Source organism: Oncorhynchus masou, unplaced genomic scaffold, assembly GCF_036934945.1.
Source record: "Oncorhynchus masou masou isolate Uvic2021 unplaced genomic scaffold, UVic_Omas_1.1 unplaced_scaffold_623, whole genome shotgun sequence".
NCBI lineage: Eukaryota > Metazoa > Chordata > Actinopteri > Salmoniformes > Salmonidae > Oncorhynchus > Oncorhynchus masou.
Window position 1 is genome coordinate 72,501 of NW_027012660.1, and position 20,000 is coordinate 92,500.

The window sequence follows — 20,000 nt, forward strand, 5'->3', positions numbered from 1 at the left end:
GTAACCTTATACAACACTTTATAGCCGTTTATAACCCAAAATAACCCTATAACCCTTTATAACCTAATAGAACCCTATATGTCCATGGTCTCTCCCCAGTACTACTACTCAGTGAGGATCTTCCCAGGTCAGGAGCCCAGCAGTGTGTGGGTTGGCTGGGTGACCTCTGACTTCCACCAGTACGACATGGCCTTCGACCTCCAAAAGGTCCGCACCGTCACCGTAACCCTGGGAGACGAGAAGGGCAAAGTTCACGAGAGGTCAGATATCTGGGGGGTCCTGGGGTCAAGCTGAGGACACACGCACGTCACACACACACACACACACACATGGTCCTGTGTTCAGACTCAATCAGAACTGATACTCAAATATCCTGCTCGTCTTACTCATACTCATACTATGCTTCTTATGTGGTTGGACTATTTTGAATTTCACATATCAACTGTTTCTTCTTTTATGGTTGTGGTTGTACTGTAAAACGATGATTGTGAAGTGTCTCTCTCTCTGTCTATAGTATCAAGCGTAGTAACTACTGTCTATGTCTCTGTCTATAGTATCAAGCGTAGTAACTGCTGTCTCTGTCTATAGCATCAAGCGTAGTAACTACTGTCTCTGTCTCTGTTTATAGCATCAAGCGTAGTAACTACTGTCTCTGTCTATAGCATCAAGCGTAGTAACTGCTGTCTCTGTCTATAGCATCAAGCGTAGTAACTACTGTCTCTGTCTCTGTCTATAGCATCAAGCGTAGTAACTACTGTCTCTGTCTCTGTCTATAGCATCAAGCGTAGTAACTACTGTCTCTGTCTATAGCATCAAGCGTAGTAACTACTGTCTCTGTCTATAGCATCAAGCGTAGTAACTACTGTCTCTGTCTATAGCATCAAGCGTAGTAACTACTGTCTCTGTCTCTGTCTATAGCATCAAGCGTAGTAACTACTGTCTCTGTCTATAGCATCAAGCGTAGTAACTGCTGTCTCTGTCTATAGCATCAAGCGTAGTAACTACTGTCTCTGTCTCTGTCTATGGCATCAAGCGTAGTAACTGCTGTCTCTGTCTCTGTCTATAGCATCAAGCGTAGTAACTGCTGTCTCTGTCTATAGCATCAAGCGTAGTAACTGCTGTCTCTGTCTATAGCATCAAGCGTAGTAACTGCTGTCTCTGTCTATAGCATCAAGTGTAGTAACTACTGTCTCTGTCTCTGTCTATATCATCAAGCGTAGTAACTACTGTCTCTGTCTATAGCATCAAGCGTAGTAACTGCTGTCTCTGTCTCTGTCTATAGCATCAAGCGTAGTAACTGCTGTCTCTGTCTATAGCATCAAGCGTAGTAACTGCTGTCTCTGTCTCTGTCTATAGCATCAAGCGTAGTAACTGCTGTCTCTGTCTATAGCATCAAGCGTAGTAACTGCTGTCTCTGTCTCTGTCTATAGCATCAAGTGTAGTAACTACTGTCTCTGTCTATAGCATCAAGCGTAGTAACTACTGTCTCTGTCTCTGTCTATAGCATCAAGCGTAGTAACTACTGTATCTATCTCTGTCTATAGCATCAAGCGTAGTAACTACTGTCTCTGTCTCTGTCTATAGCATCAAGCGTAGTAACTACTGTATCTATATCCGTCTATAGTATCAAGGGTAGTAACTACTGTCTATGTCTCTGTCTATAGCATCAAGCGTAGTAACTGCTGTCTCTGTCTATAGCATCAAGCGTAGTAACTACTGTCTCTGTCTCTGTCTATAGCATCAAGTGTAGTAACTACTGTCTCTGTCTCTGTCTATAGCATCAAGCGTAGTAACTACTGTCTCTGTCTATAGCATCAAGCGTAGTAACTGCTGTCTCTGTCTCTGTCTATAGCATCAAGCGTAGTAACTACTGTCTCTGTCTATAGCATCAAGCGTAGTAACTGCTGTCTCTGTCTCTGTCTATAGCATCAAGCGTAGTAACTGCTGTCTCTGTCTATAGCATCAAGCGTAGTAACTACTGTCTCTGTCTCTGTCTATAGCATCAAGTGTAGTAACTACTGTCTCTGTCTATAGTATCAAGCGTAGTAACTGCTGTCTCTGTCCATAGCATCAAGCGTAGTAACTACTGTCTCTGTCTATAGCATCAAGCGTAGTAACTACTGTCTCTGTCTATGGCATCAAGCGTAGCAACTACTGTCTCTGTCTCTGTCTATAGCATCAAGCGTAGTAACTGCTGTCTCTGTCTATAGCATCAAGCGTAGTAACTGCTGTCTCTGTCTATAGCATCAAGCGTAGTAACTGCTGTCTCTGTCTATAGCATCAAGCGTAGTAACTGCTGTCTCTGTCTATAGCATCAAGCGTAGTAACTGCTGTCTCTGTCTATAGCATCAAGCGTAGTAACTGCTGTCTCTGTCTATAGCATCAAGCGTAGTAACTACTGTCTCTGTCTATAGAATCAAGCGTAGTAACTGCTGTCTCTGTCTATAGCATCAAGCGTAGTAACTGCTGTCTCTGTCTATAGCATCAAGCGTAGTAACTACTGTCTCTGTCTCTGTCTATAGCATCAAGCGTAGTAACTACTGTCTCTGTCTATAGCATCAAGCGTAGTAACTACTGTCTCTGTCTATAGAATCAAGCGTAGTAACTGCTGTCTCTGTCTATAGCATCAAGCGTAGTAACTGCTGTCTCTGTCTATAGCATCAAGCGTAGTAACTGCTGTCTCTGTCTATAGCATCAAGCGTAGTAAATACTGTCTCTGTCTATAGAATCAAGCGTAGTAACTGCTGTCTCTGTCTATAGCATCAAGCGTAGTAACTGCTGTCTCTGTCTATAGCATCAAGCGTAGTAACTACTGTCTATGTCTCTGTCTATAGCATCAAGCGTAGTAACTGCTGTCTCTGTCTATAGCATCAAGCGTAGTAACTACTGTCTCTGTCTCTGTCTATAGCATCAAGCGTAGTAACTACTGTCTCTGTCTCTGTCTATAGCATCAAGCGTAGTAACTACTGTATCTGTCTCTGTCTATAGCATCAAGCGTAGTAACTACTGTCTCTGTCTTTGTCTATAGCATCAAGCGTAGTAACTACTGTATCTATCTCCGTCTATAGTATCAAGGGTAGTAACTACTGTCTATGTCTCTGTCTATAGCATCAAGCGTAGTAACTGCTGTCTCTGTCTATAGCATCAAGCGTAGTAACTACTGTCTCTGTCTCTGTCTATAGCATCAAGTGTAGTAACTACTGTCTCTGTCTATAGCATCAAGCGTAGTAACTACTGTCTCTGTCTATAGCATCAAGCGTAGTAACTGCTGTCTCTGTCTATAGCATCAAGCGTAGTAACTACTGTCTCTGTCTCTGTCTATAGCATCAAGTGTAGTAACTACTGTCTCTGTCTATAGTATCAAGCGTAGTAACTGCTGTCTCTGTCTATAGCATCAAGCGTAGTAACTACTGTCTCTGTCTATAGCATCAAGCGTAGTAACTACTGTCTATGTCTATAGCATCAAGCGTAGTAACTACTGTCTCTGTCTCTGTCTATAGCATCAAGCGTAGTAACTGCTGTCTCTGTCTATAGCATCAAGCGTAGTAACTGCTGTCTCTGTCTATAGCATCAAGCGTAGTAACTGCTGTCTCTGTCTATAGCATCAAGCATAGTAACTGCTGTCTCTGTCTATAGCATCAAGCGTAGTAACTACTGTCTCTGTCTATAGCATCAAGCGTAGTAACTGCTGTCTCTGTCTATAGCATCAAGCGTAGTAACTGCTGTCTCTGTCTATAGCATCAAGCGTAGTAACTGCTGCCTCTGTCTATAGCATCAAGCGTAGTAACTGCTGTCTCTGTCTATAGCATCAAGCGTAGTAACTGCTGTCTCTGTCTATAGCATCAAGCGTAGTAACTGCTGTCTCTGTCTATAGCATCAAGCGTAGTAACTGCTGTCTCTGTCTATAGCATCAAGCGTAGTAACTGCTGTCTCTGTTTATAGCATCAAGCGTAGTAACTACTGTCTCTGTCTATAGCATCAAGCGTAGTAACTGCTGTCTCTGTCTATAGCATCAAGCGTAGTAACTGCTGTCTCTGTCTATAGCATCAAGCGTAGTAACTGCTGTCTCTGTCTATAGCATCAAGCGTAGTAACTGCTGTCTCTGTCTATAGCATCAAGCGTAGTAACTACTGTCTCTGTCTATAGCATCAAGCGTAGTAACTGCTGTCTCTGTCTATAGCATCAAGCGTAGTAACTGCTGTCTCTGTCTATAGCATCAAGCGTAGTAACTACTGTCTCTGTCTCTGTCTATAGCATCAAGCGTAGTAACTGCTGTCTCTGTCTATAGCATCAAGCGTAGTAACTACTGTCTCTGTCTATAGCATCAAGCGTAGTAACTGCTGTCTCTGTCTATAGCATCAAGCGTAGTAACTACTGTCTCTGTCTCTGTCTATAGCATCAAGCGTAGTAACTGCTGTCTCTGTCTCTGTCTATAGCATCAAGCGTAGTAACTGCTGTCTCTGTCTATAGCATCAAGCGTAGTAACTGCTGTCTCTGTCTATAGCATCAAGCGTAGTAACTGCTGTCTCTGTCTATAGCATCAAGCGTAGTAACTACTGTCTCTGTCTATAGCATCAAGCATAGTAACTACTGTCTCTGTCTATAGCATCAAGCGTAGTAACTGCTGTCTCTGTCTATAGCATCAAGCGTAGTAACTGCTGTCTCTGTCTATAGCATCAAGCGTAGTAACTGCTGTCTCTGTCTATAGCATCAAGCGTAGTAACTACTGTCTCTGTCTATCGCATCAAGCGTAGTAACTGCTGTCTCTGTCTATAGCATCAAGCGTAGTAACTGCTACATGGTGTGGGCTGGAGAGAGTATGAGTCCTGGTCAGGGCCGGAACAACAACGGTCTGGAGATTGGATGTCTGGTGGACACAGTTAACGGACTGCTAACCTTCACTGCCAACGGCAAGGAGCTCAGCACATACTACCAGGTGGAGACACAGCGCTGGTACCACATGGTCATCAACCTCCTATTGCTACACTTACATGATAGTCATTTAGCAGTCGGTCTGATCCAGAGTCACTTACAGTCAGTGAGTCATTTAGCAGATGGTCTGATTCAGAGTCACTTACAGTCAGTGAGTCATTTAGCAGACGGTCTGATCCAGACTCACTTACAGTCAGTGAGTCATTTAGCAGACGGCCTGATTCAGAGGCACTTACAGTCAGTGAGTCATTTAGCAGACGCTCTCATCCAGAGTCATTTACAGTCAGTGAGTCATTTAGCAGACGCTCTGATTCAGAGTCACTTACAGTCAGTGAGTCATTTAGCAGACGGTCTGATCCAGAGTCACTTACAGTCAGTGAGTCATTTAGCAGACGTCTGATCCAGAGTCACTTACAGTCAGTGAGTCATTTAGCAGACGTCTGATCCAGAGTCACTTACAGTCAGTGAGTCATTTAGCAGACACTCTTTGCTGACAATGTTGACCATTTACAGTCATAGCCAAAAGTTTTGAAAATGACACAAATATAATTTTCACAAAGTTTTCTGCTTCAGTGTCTTTATATATTTGTGTCAGATGTTACTATGGAACACTGAAGTATAATTACAAGCATTTCATAAGTGTCAAAGGCTTTTATTGACAATTACATGAAGTTGATGCAAAGAGTCAATATTTGCAGTGTTGACCCTTCAAGACCTCTGCAATCCGCCCTGGCATGCTGTCAATTAACTTCTGGGCCACATCCTGACTGATGGCAGCCCATTCTTGCATAATCAATGCTTGGAGTTTGTCAGAATTTGTGGGTTTTTGTTTGTCCACCCGCCTCTTGAGGATTGACCATAAGTTGTCAATGGGATTAAGGTCTGGGAGTTTCCTGGCGATGGAACCAAAATATCAATGGTTTGTTCCTCGAGCCACTTAGTTATCACAATTGCTGTATGGCAAGGTGCTACATCATGCTGGAAAAGGCATTGTTAGTCACCAAACTGTTCCTGGATGGTTGGGAGAAGTTGCTCTCGGAGGATGTGTTGGTACCATTCTTTATTCATGGCTGTGTTCTTAGGCAAAATGGTGAGCCCTCTCCCTTGGCTGAGAAGCAACCCCACACATGAATGGTCTCAGGATGCTTTACTGTTGGCATGACGCAGGACTGATGGTAGCGCTCACCTTGTCTTCTCCGGACAAGCTTTTTTCCGGATGTCCCAAACAATCGGAAAGGGGATTCATCAGAGAAAATGACTTTACCCCAGTCCACAGCAGTCCAATCCCTGGACCTTTTGCAGAATATCAGTCTGTCCCTGATGTTTTTCCTGGAGAGAAGAGGCTTCTTCTTTGCTGCCCTTCTTGACACCAGGACATCTCCAAGTCTTTGCCTCACTGTGCGTGCAGATGCACTCACACCTGCCTGCTGCCATTCCTGAGCAAGCTCTGTACTGGTGGTGCCCCAATCCCGCAGCTGAATCAACTTTAGGAGACGGTCCTGGGGCTTTCTTGGGCGCCCTGAAGCCTTCTTCACAACAATTGAACCGCTCTCCTTTAAGTTCTTGGTGATCTGATAAATGGTTGATTTCGGTGCAATCTTACTGGCAGCAATATCCTTGCCTGTGAAGGCCTTTTTTTGTGCAAAGCAATGATGACGGCACGTGTTTCCTTGCAGGTACCCATGGTTGACAGAGGAAGAACAATGATTCCAAGCACCACCCTCCTTTTGTAGCTTCCAGTCTGTTATTCAAACTCAATCAGCTTGACAGAGTGATCTCTAGCCTTGTCCTCGTCAGCACTCACACCTGTGTTAACGAGAGAATCACTGACATGATGTCAGCTGGTCCTTTTGTGGCAGGGCTGAAACGCAGTGGAAATGTTTTTTTGGGGATTCAGTTCATTTGCATGGCAAAGAGGGACTTTGCAATTAATTGCAATTCATCTGATCACTCTTCATAACATTCTGGAGTATATGCAAATTGCCATCATACAAACTGAGGCAGCAAACTTTGAGAAAATATATATTTGTGTCATTGTCAAAACTTTTGGCCACGACTGTAGACCATCTATCTACGTGTTGACAATGTTGACCATGTAGAGATACAGTTAAAGTCGAAAGTTTACATACACTTAGGTTGGAGTCATTAAAACTTGTTTTTCGACCACTCCACAAATGTATTGTTAACAAACTATAGTTTTGGCAAGTTGGTGAGGACATCTACTTTGTGCGACACAAGTCATATTTCCAACAATTGTTTACAGACATATTATTTCACTTATAATTCACTGTATCACAATTCCAGTGGGTCAGAAGTTTACATACACTAAGTTGACTGTGCCTTTAAACAGCTTGGAAAATTCCAGAAGACGATGTCATGGCTTTAGAAGCTTCTGATAAGCTAATTGACATCATTTAAGTCAATCGGAGGTGTACTGTGGATGTATTTCAAGGCCTACCTTCAAACTCAGTGCCTCTTTGCTTGACATCATAGGAAAATCAAAGGAAATCAGCCAAGAACTCAGAAAAAATACTGTAGACCTCCAAGTCTGGTTCATCCTTGGGAGACATTTCCAAACGTTTGAAGGTACCACGTTCATCTGCACAAACAATAATACGCAAGTATAAACACCATGGGACCACGCAGTCGTCATACCACTCAGGGAGGAGACGCATTCTGTCTCCTAGATATGTACGTACTTTGGTGCGAAAAGTGCAAATCAATCCCAGAACAACAGAAAAAGGACCTTGTGAAAATGCTGGGGGAAACAGGTACAAAAGTATCTATATCCACAGTAAAATGAGTCCTATAAAAAGCCAGACTACGTTTTGCAACTGCACATGGGGACAAAGATTGTACTTTTTGGAGAAATGTCCTCTGGTCTGATGAAACAGAAATAGAACTGTTTGGCCATCGTTATGTTTGGAAGAAAAAGGGGGAGGCTTGCAGGCCGAAGAACACCATCCCAACTGTGAAGCACGGGGGTGGCAGCATCATGTTGTGGGGGTGCTTTAATGCAAGAGGGACTGGTGCACTTCACAAAATAGATAGCATCATGAGGTATGAAAATTATGTGGATATATTGAAGCAACATCTCAAGACATCAGTCAGGAAGTTAAAGCTTTGCTGCAAATGGGTCTTCCAAATGGACAATGACCCCAAGCATACCTCCAAAGTTGTGGAAAAATGGCTTAAGGACAACAGAGTCACTGTATTGGAGTGGCCATCACAAAGCTCTGATCTCAATCCTATAGAATATTTGTGGGCACAACTGAAAAAGTGTGTGCGAGCAAGGAGGCCGACAAACCTGACTCAGTTACACCAGCTCTGTCAGGAGGAATGGGCCAAAATTCACTCAACCTATTGTGGGAAGCTTGTGGAAGGCTACCTGAAACATTTTACCACATTTTACCAATTTAAGGGCAATGCTACCAAATACTAATTGAGTGTATATAAACTTCTGACCCACTGGGAATGTGATGAAAGAAATCAAATCTGAAATAAATCGTTTTATCTAATATTATTTTGACATTTCACATTCTTAAAATAAAGTGGTGATCATAACTGACCTAAAACGGGATTAAATATCAGGAATTGTGAAAAACTGATTTTAAATGTATTTGGCAATGTAGACCGTGTGTACAGTACAAGTCAAAAGATTGATGAGAAATGTTTCATTACAGTTAAATGTTTTAGAACACCTACTCATTCAAGGGTTTTTCTTTACTTTTACTATTCTCTACATTGTAGAATAATAGTGAAGACATCAAACTATGAAATAACACATATGGAATCATGGAGTAACCAAAAAAAGTGCTAAAGAAATCAAAAATATATTTTATATTTGAGATTCTTCAAAGTAGCCACCCTTTGCCTTAAAAACCTCGCTGGGATATTCGGGACGGTAGCGTCCCACCTCAACAATAGCCAGTGAAAGTGCAGCTAAATTCAAAACAACAAAAATCTCATAATTAAAATTCCTCATACAAGTATTTTACACCGTTTTAAAGATAAACTTCTCGTTAATCCAGCCACAGTGTCTTATTTCAAAAAGGCTTTACGGCGAAAGCACACCAAACGATTATGTTAGGTAAGCACCTAGTCACAGAAAAACACAGCCATTTTTCCAGCCAAAGAGAGGAGTCACAAAAAGCAGAAATAGAGATAAAATGATTCACTAACCTTTGATGATCTTCATCAGATGACACTCATAGGACTTCATGTTACACAATACATGTATGTTTTGTTCGATAAAGTTCATATTTATATCCAAAAAATCTGAGTTTACATTGGCGTGTTATGTTCAGTAGTTCCAAAACATCCAGTGATTTTGCAGAGAAATACACATTATAAATGTTGATGAAAATACAAGTGTAAAACATCGAACTTTAGATATACTTCTCCTTAATGCAACCGCTGTGTCAGATTTCAAAAAAGCTTTACCGATAAAGCATGCAATAATCCGAGTACAGCGCTCAGACAACAAAACAGCCAAACAGAAATCCGCATGTTGTGCAGTCAACAGAAGTCAGACATAGCATTAGTAACTTTCACTTAACTTTGATGATCTTCATCAGAATGCACTCCCAGGAATCCCAGTTCCACAATAAATGTTTGATTTGTTCGATGAAGTCCATCAATTTAAGGGCAATGCTACCAAATACTAATTGAGTGCATGTATACTTCTGACCCACTGGGAATGTGATGAAAGAAATCAAATCTGAAATAAATTGTTCTCTCTACTATTATTCTGACATTGGGCCCTGGTCAAAAATAGTGTTCTATATCGGGAATAGGGCCCTGGTCAACAGTAGTGTTCTATATAGGGAATAGGGCTCTGGTCAACAGTAGTGTTCTATATAGGGAATAGGGCTCTGGTCTAAAGTAGTGTTCTATATAGGGAATAGGGCTCTGGTCTAAAGTAGTGTTCTATATAGAGAATAGGGCTCTGGTCAACAATAGTGTTCTATTTTGGGAATAGGGTGTGATTTGACCATATCCTGTCTTTTAATAGCTGTGTCTCTGTGTTCTCTCTCTGCAGGTGGAGCCCAGTACCAAGCTGTTCCCTGCTGTGTTCGCTCAGGCCACCAGCCCCAGCATCTTTCAGTTTGAACTAGGACGTATTAAGGTGAGAGGGAGGAACAGGACACACTTACGGCTCTGTACTGACAGGATGGAGAGCGGGCGGCCACAAATAGGGCTCAGATATGGGCTGCCTGGGCAAAGTCAACATGGAGCTGTCTCTCTCCACTGAAGGTTATGAGGTTTGTCTCTCTCTGTAGGCCTCTGAATGGCTTTCTTTGGTCGGTGCACCACTGATGAGACCTCGGTGTACTTCACGTACCTGTCTCTGCATCAGTTCAGGTTCTTCTTGAAACCACACACTAAGGATAGGTCACCCACAAAGCTCCTGTCTCTGCATCAGTTCAGGTTCTTCTTGAAACCACACACTAAGGATAGGTCACCCACAAAGCTCCTGTCTCTGTGGGACTCTGACCTCTTCAGTAGCTCCAGGACTCTGACCTCTTCAGTAGCTCCAGGACTCTGACCTCTTCAGTAGCTCCAGGACTCTGACCTCTTCAGTAGCTCCAGGACTCTGACCTCTTCAGTAGCTCCAGGACTCTGACCTCTACAGTAGCTCCAGGACTCTGACCTCTACAGTAGGTCCAAGGACTCTGACCTCTACAGTAGCTCCAGGACTCTGACCTCTACAGTAGCTCCAGGACTCTGGCCTCTACAGTAGCTCCAGGACTCTGACCTCTACAGTAGCTCCAGGACTCTGACCTCTACAGTAGCTCCAGGACTCTGACCTCTACAGTAGCTCCAGGACTCTGACCTCTACAGTAGCTCCAGGACTCTGACCTCTACAGTAGCTCCAGGACTCTGACTTCTTCAGTAGCTCCAGGACTCTGATCTCTACAGTAGCTCCAGGACTCTGACCTCTACAGTAGCTCCAGGACTCTGACCTCTTCAGTAGCTCCAGGACTCTGACCTCTACAGTAGCTCCAGGACTCTGACCTCTACAGTAGCTCCAGGACTCTGACCTCTAAAGTAGCTCCATGACTGACCTCTACAGTAGCTCCAGGACTCTGACCTCTAAAGTAGCTCCAGGACTGACCTCTACAGTAGCTCCAGGACTCTGACCTCTACAGTAGCTCCAGGACTCTGACCTCTAAAGTAGCTCCAGGACTGACCTCTACAGTAGCTCCAGGACTCTGACCTCTACAGTAGCTCCAGGACTCTGACATCTACAGTAGCTCCAGGACTCTGACCTCTACAGTAGCTCCAGGACTCTGACCTCTGCAGTAGCTCCAGGACTCTGACCTCTACAGTAGCTCCAGGACTCTGACCTCTACAGTAGTTCCAGGACTGTAAAGCCTGTTGTATGTCACGCAAAAAAAATAGATCACCACTTTTTGTAGGAGGTACAGTTATGTAAAGCCGTAGTTTGACCTTTGAAAGAGTGATGAAGTGAATGATGTCCCGAACCCACAACCCTCCATTACTTTCTCCATCAGAATATAATGCCCCTGTCCCCTCCCAGAACCTAACCCTTACCCTGTCTGTTTCTATGTCACTAGAACGTCATGCCCCTGTCAGCGGGACTGTTTAAGAGGGAGAGGAGGAACCCATGTCCCCTCCCAGAACCTAACCCTAACCCTGTCTGTTTCTATGTCACTAGAACGTCATGCCCCTGTCAGCGGGACTGTTTAAGAGTGAGAGGAGGAACCCCTGCCCCCAGTGTCCTCCCAGGCTGCATGTCCAGTTCCTGACCCCGGTGCTGTGGAGCAGGGTACCCAACCACTTCCTCAAGGTGGACGTATCCCGGGTCAACGACCGCCATGGCTGGCTGGTCACCTGCTCTGAACCGCTCCAGTTCATGTCCCTGCATATACCTGAGGAGAACAGGTGATGACCCTGCCCTGTCCCACTCGTCAGGAGTGAGGAAGGGCTTTAAATATACTACAACAATATCTGTCAGAAATGTAACTAGCTATACATTGTTTTTTCTTATTCGAAATGAGTGCAGCGGTTAACGATAGCAGAGAAGGGGAATGATAGCAGAGAAGGGGAACGATAGCAGAGAAGGTGAACGATAGCAGAAAAGGCGAACGATAGCAGAAAAGGGGAACGATAGCAGAGAAGGTGAACGATAGCAGAAAAGGGGAACGATAGCAGAGAAGGGGAACGATAGCAGAAAAGGTGAACAATAGCAGAAAAGGTGAATGATAGCAGAAGAGGTGAACGATAGCAGAGAAGAGTAACGATAGCAGAGAAGGGGACCGATAGCAGAGAAGGGGAATGATAGCAGAAAAGAGGAATGATAGCAGAAAAGAGTAACGATAGCAGAGAAGGGGAACGATAGCAGAGAAGGGGAACGATAGCAGAAAAGGTGAACGATAGCAGAGAAGAGTAACGATAGCAGAGAAGAGTAACGATAGCAGAGAAGGGGAACGATAGCAGAGAAGGGGAACGATAGCAGAGAAGGGGAACGATAGCAGAAAAGGTGAACGATAGCAGAAAAGGTGAACGATAGCAGAGAAGGTGAACGATAGCAGAGAAGGGGAACGATAGCAGAAAAGAGGAACGATAGCAGAGAAGAGTAACGATAGCAGAGAAGGGGAACGATAGCAGAGAAGGGGAACGATAGCAGAAAATGTGAACGATAGCAGAGAAGGGTAATGATAGCAGAGAAGGGGAACGATAGCAGAGAAGAGTAACAATAGCAGAGAAGGGGAACGATAGCAGAGAAGGGGAACGATAGCAGAGAAGGGGAACGATAGCAGAGAAGGGGAACGATAGCAGAGAAGGGGAACGATAGCAGAACGTAATGTATGAGAAGCAATAAAATGTTGTTGCAATCAGGAAGTTCCTCACTAAGCTGTATGTCAGTTTAACCTTCTGTGTCTCACTCCTCCTCTTCCTCCTCCTATTCTTCCGACCCCCTCATCATACTCTACCGACCCCCTCCTCCTCCTCCTCCTCTACCTCCCCCTGCCTCCCCCTCTCCCCCTCCTCTATCTCTCCCCCTCCTCCTCCTCGACCTCTCCCCCTCCTCATCCACGCCCCTCCTTCTCCCCTCCTCCCCTCCTTTGCCTCCTCTACCTCTCCCCCTCTTCCTCTACCTCTCTCTTCTTCCCCCTCCTCCTCCTCTACCTCTCCTTCTCCTCCTCTACCTCTCCCCCTCCTCCTCCTCTACCTCTCCACCTCCTCTACCTCTCCTTCTCCTCTACCTCTCCCCCTCCTCCTCTAACTCTTCCCCTCCTCCTCTACCCCTCCCCCTCCTCCTCCTCTTCCTCTACCTCTCCCCTCCTCCTCTACCCCTTCCCCTCCTCCACCTCCTCTACCTCTCCTCCTCCTCCTCCTCTACCTCTCCCCCTTCTCCTCCCCTCCCCCTCCTCCTCTACCTCTCCCCTCTTCCTCCTCCTCCTCCTTTTCCTCCTCTTCCTCCCCCTTGTCATCTTCCTCCTCTTCCTCCTTCCTTTGTCACCATTCTTCCCCTCTGCGTCCTCCTCCTCCTCTTCCTCTACCTCTCCCCCTCCTCCATCTCCTCTACCTCCCCTCCTCCTCCTCCTCCTCCTCCTCTTCCTCCTCCTCCTTCTCCTCTTCCTCCTCCACCTCCCCCTTGTCATCCTCCTCTCCCTACTCTTCCTCCTCCTCATCTTCCTCCTCCTTTTCCTCCTCTTCCTCCCCCTTGTCATCTTCCTCCTCTTCCTCCTCCCCTTGTCATCTTTCTTCCCCTCCTTGTCCTCCTCCTCTCTCCTCCTCCTCCTCCTCCCCAGGTCAGTTGATATCCTGGAGTTGACTGAGCAGAAGGATCTGTTGAAGTTCCACTACCATACTCTGAGGTTGTACTCTGCTGTGTGCGCTCTGGGGAACAACCGTGTGGCCCACGCCCTCTGCTCCCATGCCGACGAGGCACAGCTGCTCTACGCCATAGAGAACAAGTACATGCCGGGTCTCCTCAGGACTGGATACTACGACCTGCTCATAGACATCCACCTCAGGTAGCTAGCTACGACCTGCTCATAGACATCCACCTCAGGTAGCTAGCTACGACCTGCTCATAGACATCCACCTCAGGTAGCTAGCTACGACCTGCTCATAGACATCCACCTCAGGTAGCGAGCTACGACCTGCTCATAGACATCCACCTCAGGTAGCGAGCTACGACCTGCTCATAGACATCCACCTCAGGTAGCTAGCTACGACCTGCTCATAGACATCCACCTCAGGTAGCTAGCTACGACCTGCTCATCGACACCCACCTCAGGTAGGTAGCTACGACCTGCTCATAGACATCCACCTCAGGTAGCTAGCTACGACCTGCTCATAGACATCCACCTCAGGTAGCTACCCCACAGGTTGGAGAGGTGGGCCAGGAACCGGAATGTCGCTAGTTTTTCAGTGTTTTCCTAAAATGACATACCCAAATCTAACTGCCTGTAGCTCAGGACCTAAAATGACATACCCATATCTAACTGCCTGTAGCTCAGGACCTAAAATGACGTACCCATATCTAACTGCCTGTAGCTCAGGACCTAAAATGACATACCCATATCTAACTGCCTGTAGCTCAGGACCTAAAATGACATACCCAAATCTAACTGCCTGTAGTTCAGGACCTAAAATGACATACCCATATCTAACTGCCTGTAGCTCAGGACCTAAAATGACATACCCATATCTAACTGCCTGTAGCTCAGGACCTAAAATGACATACCCATATCTAACTGCCTGTAGCTCAGGACCTAAAATGACATACCCATATCTAACTGCCTGTAGCTCAGGACCTAAAATGACATACCCAAATCTAACTGCCTGTAGCTCAGGACCTAAAATGACATACCCATATCTAACTGCCTGTAGCTCAGGACCTAAAATGACATACCCATATCTAACTGCCTGTAGCTCAGGACCTAAAATGACATACCCAAATCTAACTGCCTGTAGCTCAGGACCTAAAATGACATACCCAAATCTAACTGCCTGTAGCTCAGGACCTAAAATGACATACCCAAATCTAACTGCCTGTAGTTCAGGACCTAAAATGACATACCCACATCTAACTGCCTGTAGCTCAGGACCTAAAATGACATACCCATATCTAACTGCCTGTAGTTCAGGACCTAAAATGACATACCCAAATCTAACTGCCTGTAGCTCGGGACCTAAAATGACATACCCAAATCTAACTGCCTGTAGCTCAGGACCTAAAATGACATACCCATATCTAACTGCCTGTAGCTCGGGACCTAAAATGACATACCCAAATCTAACTGCCTGTAGCTCAGGACCTAAAATGACATACCCATATCTAACTGCCTGTAGCTCAGGACCTAAAATGACATACCCATATCTAACTGCCTGTAGCTCGGGACCTAAAATGACATACCCAAATCTAACTGCCTGTAGCTCAGGACCTAAAATGACATACCCAAATCTAACTGCCTGTAGTTCAGGACCTAAAATGACATACCCACATCTAACTGCCTGTAGCTCAGGACCTAAAATAACATACCCAAATCTAACTGCCTGTAGCTCAGGACCCATATCTAACTGCCTGTAGCTCAGGACCCAAATCTAACTGCCTGTAGCTCAGGACCCAAATCTAACTGCCTGTAGCTCGGGACCTAAAATGACATACCCATATCTAACTGCCTGTAGCTCAGGACCTGAAATGACATACCCAAATCTAACTGCCTGTAGCTCAGGACCTAAAATGACATACCCACATCTAACTGCCTGTAGCTCAGGACCCATATCTAACTGCCTGTAGCTCAGGACCCATATCTAACTGCCTGTAGCTCAGGACCCATATCTAACTGCCTGTAGCTCAGGACCCACATCTAACTGCCTGTAGCTCAGGACCCACATCTAACTGCCTGTAGCTCAGGACCCATATCTAACTGCCTGTAGCTCAGGACCCATATCTAACTGCCTGTAGCTCAGGACCCATATCTAACTGCCTGTAGCTCAGGACCCACATCTAACTGCCTGTAGCTCAGGACCCATATCTAACTGCCTGTAGCTCAGGACCCACATCTAACTGCCTGTAGCTCAGGACCCACATCTAACTGCCTGTAGCTCAGGACCCATATCTAACTGCCTGTAGCTCAGGACCCAAATCTAACTGCCTGTAGCTCAGGACCCAAATCTAACTGCCTGTAGCTCAGGACCCATATCTAACTGCCTGTGGCTCAGGACCCATATCTAACTGCCTGTAGCTCAGGACCCATATCTAACTGCCTGGAGCTCAGGACCCATATCTAACTGCCTGGAGCTCAGGACCTAAAATGACATACCCATATCTAACTGCCTGTAGCTCGGGACCCATATCTAACTGCCTGTAGCTCAGGACCCATATCTAACTGCCTGGAGCTCAGGACCCAAATCTAACTGCCTGTAGCTCAGGACCCAAATCTAACTGCCTGTAGCTCAGGACCCAAATCTAACTGCCTGTAGCTCAGGACCTAAAATGACATACCCATATCTAACTGCCTGTAGCTCGGGACCCAAATCTAACTGCCTGTAGCTCAGGACCTAAAATGACATACCCATATCTAACTGCCTGTAGCTCGGGACCCATATCTAACTGCCTGTAGCTCAGGACCCATATCTAACTGCCTGGAGCTCAGGACCCAAATCTAACTGCCTGTAGCTCAGGACCCAAATCTAACTGCCTGTAGCTCAGGACCCAAATCTAACTGTCTGTAGCTCAGGACCCACATCTAACTGCCTGTAGCTCAGGACCCACATCTAACTGCCTGTAGCTCAGGACCCATATCTAACTGCCTGTAGCTCAGGACCCATATCTAACTGCCTGTAGCTCAGGACCCATATCTAACTGCCTGTAGCTCAGGACCCACATCTAACTGCCTGTAGCTCAGGACCCACATCTAACTGCCTGTAGCTCAGGACCCATATCTAACTGCCTGTAGCTCAGGACCCATATCTAACTGCCTGTAGCTCAGGACCCATATCTAACTGCCTGTAGCTCAGGACCCACATCTAACTGCCTGTAGCTCAGGACCCATATCTAACTGCCTGTAGCTCAGGACCCACATCTAACTGCCTGTAGCTCAGGACCCACATCTAACTGCCTGTAGCTCAGGACCCATATCTAACTGCCTGTAGCTCAGGACCCAAATCTAACTGCCTGTAGCTCAGGACCCAAATCTAACTGCCTGTAGCTCAGGACCCAAATCTAACTGCCTGTAGCTCAGGACCCATATCTAACTGCCTGTGGCTCAGGACCCATATCTAACTGCCTGTAGCTCAGGACCCATATCTAACTGCCTGGAGCTCAGGACCCATATCTAACTGCCTGGAGCTCAGGACCTAAAATGACATACCCATATCTAACTGCCTGTAGCTCGGGACCCATATCTAACTGCCTGTAGCTCAGGACCCATATCTAACTGCCTGGAGCTCAGGACCCAAATCTAACTGCCTGTAGCTCAGGACCCAAATCTAACTGCCTGTAGCTCAGGACCCAAATCTAACTGCCTGTAGCTCAGGACCTAAAATGACATACCCATATCTAACTGCCTGTAGCTCGGGACCCAAATCTAACTGCCTGTAGCTCAGGACCTAAAATGACATACCCATATCTAACTGCCTGTAGCTCGGGACCCATATCTAACTGCCTGTAGCTCAGGACCCATATCTAACTGCCTGGAGCTCAGGACCCAAATCTAACTGCCTGTAGCTCAGGACCCAAATCTAACTGCCTGTAGCTCAGGACCCAAATCTAACTGTCTGTAGCTCAGGACCCACATCTAACTGCCTGTAGCTCAGGACCCACATCTAACTGCCTGTAGCTCAGGACCCATATCTAACTGCCTGTAGCTCAGGACCCATATCTAACTGCCTGTAGCTCAGGACCCATATCTAACTGCCTGTAGCTCAGGACCCACATCTAACTGCCTGTAGCTCAGGACCCACATCTAACTGCCTGTAGCTCAGGACCCAAATCTAACTGCCTGTAGCTCAGGACCCATATCTAACTGCCTGTAGCTCAGGACCCACATCTAACTGCCTGTAGCTCAGGACCTGAAGCGAGGATATGCACATTCTTGGAACCGTTTGAAAGGAAACACTTAGAAGTTTTGGGAAATGCGAAATTAATGTAAGAGAATATAACACATTAGATCTGGTAAAATATAATACAAAGAAAAAAACAACTGTTGTTTTGTATTTTTGAAATGCAAGAGAAAGGCCATATTGTATTATTCCAGCCGAGGAGCAATTTAGATTTTGGCCACTAGATGGCAGCAATGTATGTATGTGCAAAGTTTCTGTATCAAGAGTGCCCAAATGTGCCTAATTAGTTTATTAATACATTTTCAACTTCATAACTGTGCTCTCTCCTCAAACAATAGCATGGCATTATTTCACTCTAATAGCTACTGTAAATTGGACAGTTCAGTTTAAGCTGAAGAATTTAAGAATTTAAGCTTTCTGCCCATATCAGATATGTCTATGTCCTGGGAAATGTTCTTGTTACTTACAACCTCATGCTAATTGCATTAGCCTACGTTAGCTCAACCTCATGCTAATCACATTAGCCTACGTTAGCTCAACCTCATGCTAATCACATTAGCCTACGTTAGCTCAACCTCATGCTAATCGCAGTAGCCTACGTTAGCTCAACCTCATGCTAATCGCATTAGCCTACGTTAGCTCATCCTCATGCTAATTGCATTAGCCTACGTTAGCTCAACCTCATGCTAATCACATTAGCCTACGTTAGCTCAACCTCATGCTAATCGCATTAGCCTACGTTAGCTCAACCTCATGCTAATCACATTAGCCTACGTTAGCTCAACCTCATGCTAATCACATTAGCCTACGTTAGCTCAACCTCATGCTAATCACATTAGCCTACGTTAGCTCAACCTCATGCTAATCGCATTAGCCTACGTTAGCACAGCCGTCCGGTGGAAGGGGCACCGATCTGTAGAGATCCTTATTAAGTCCTGACTGAACTGGCTACAGGTGGGCTGCTACAGGTGGGCTGCTACAGGTGGGCTGCTGGTGTCAGATCTACCATTGTGCCCTTGAGCAAGGCACTTAACCACCACAACATGCTCTACATCCAGGGGTTCTTCTCATAGTGTGTGGGGGGGGGGAAAGACAGAGGATTCATTCCTGTTCTAACCAAATGGACAATAATCCGATTTCTTCTATCCTCAGTACCTACGCAACGGCGCGTCTCATGATGAACAATGAATACATCGTCCCCATGACGGACGAGACCAAGTCCATCACTCTGTTCCCCAACGAGACGAAGAAGCACGGCCTACCAGGGATCGGTCTGAGCACCTCTCTCCGCCCCAGAATGCACTTCTCCTCCCCCTCCTTCATCTGCAGCGGAGCCGACTGCTTCCAGTTCAGCCCCGAGTTCCCCCTGGATGTCCTGAAGACCAAGACCATAGAGATGCTGACGGAGGCGGTGAGCGAGGGGAGTCTACACGTCAGAGATCCTATAGGGGGCAGCACCGAGTTCCTGTTCGTTCCTCTCATTAAGTTGTTCTATACCTTACTGATCATGGGAGTGTTCCATAACGGAGACCTGAAGAACATTCTACAGCTGATAGAACCCAGCGTGTTCTCAGAGGGAGGGGACACGCCCGCGGACACGCCCCCGGACACGCCCGAGACTGATGTCACTAAGGGAGGAAGAGGAGGGGAGGGGCCTGGAGGAGAGGAGAGGACAGGGAAGGTGCCTAAAGGACTGCTCCAGATGAAACTCCCAGAGCCTGTCAAACTGCAGGTACGTAAGACACACTGATATTTGGAAATCAAATCAAATTGTATTTGTCACATGCACCACATACAACCGGTTTTTCACCTTACAGTGAAATGCTGACTTTCAAGCCCTTAACCAACAATGCAGTTTTAATCAAAGTGAATGTTAAGTAAAAAATAATTAAAGAGCAGCAGTAAAATAACAGTAGAGAGGCTTTGTACAGGGGGGTACTGGTTAGTCGAGGTAGTATGTACATGTAGGTAGAGTTATGCATAGATAATAACAGAGAGTAGCAGCAGAGTAAAAGAGGGGT

The 20,000-nt window shown here is 45.8% G+C and overlaps 1 pseudogene; it reads left to right on the forward strand.

Annotated features, from left to right (window-relative positions):
- The window catches only part of LOC135536472 (ryanodine receptor 2-like), a 317,124-nt pseudogene that overhangs the window by 63,231 nt on the left and 233,893 nt on the right, over positions 1-20,000 (forward strand).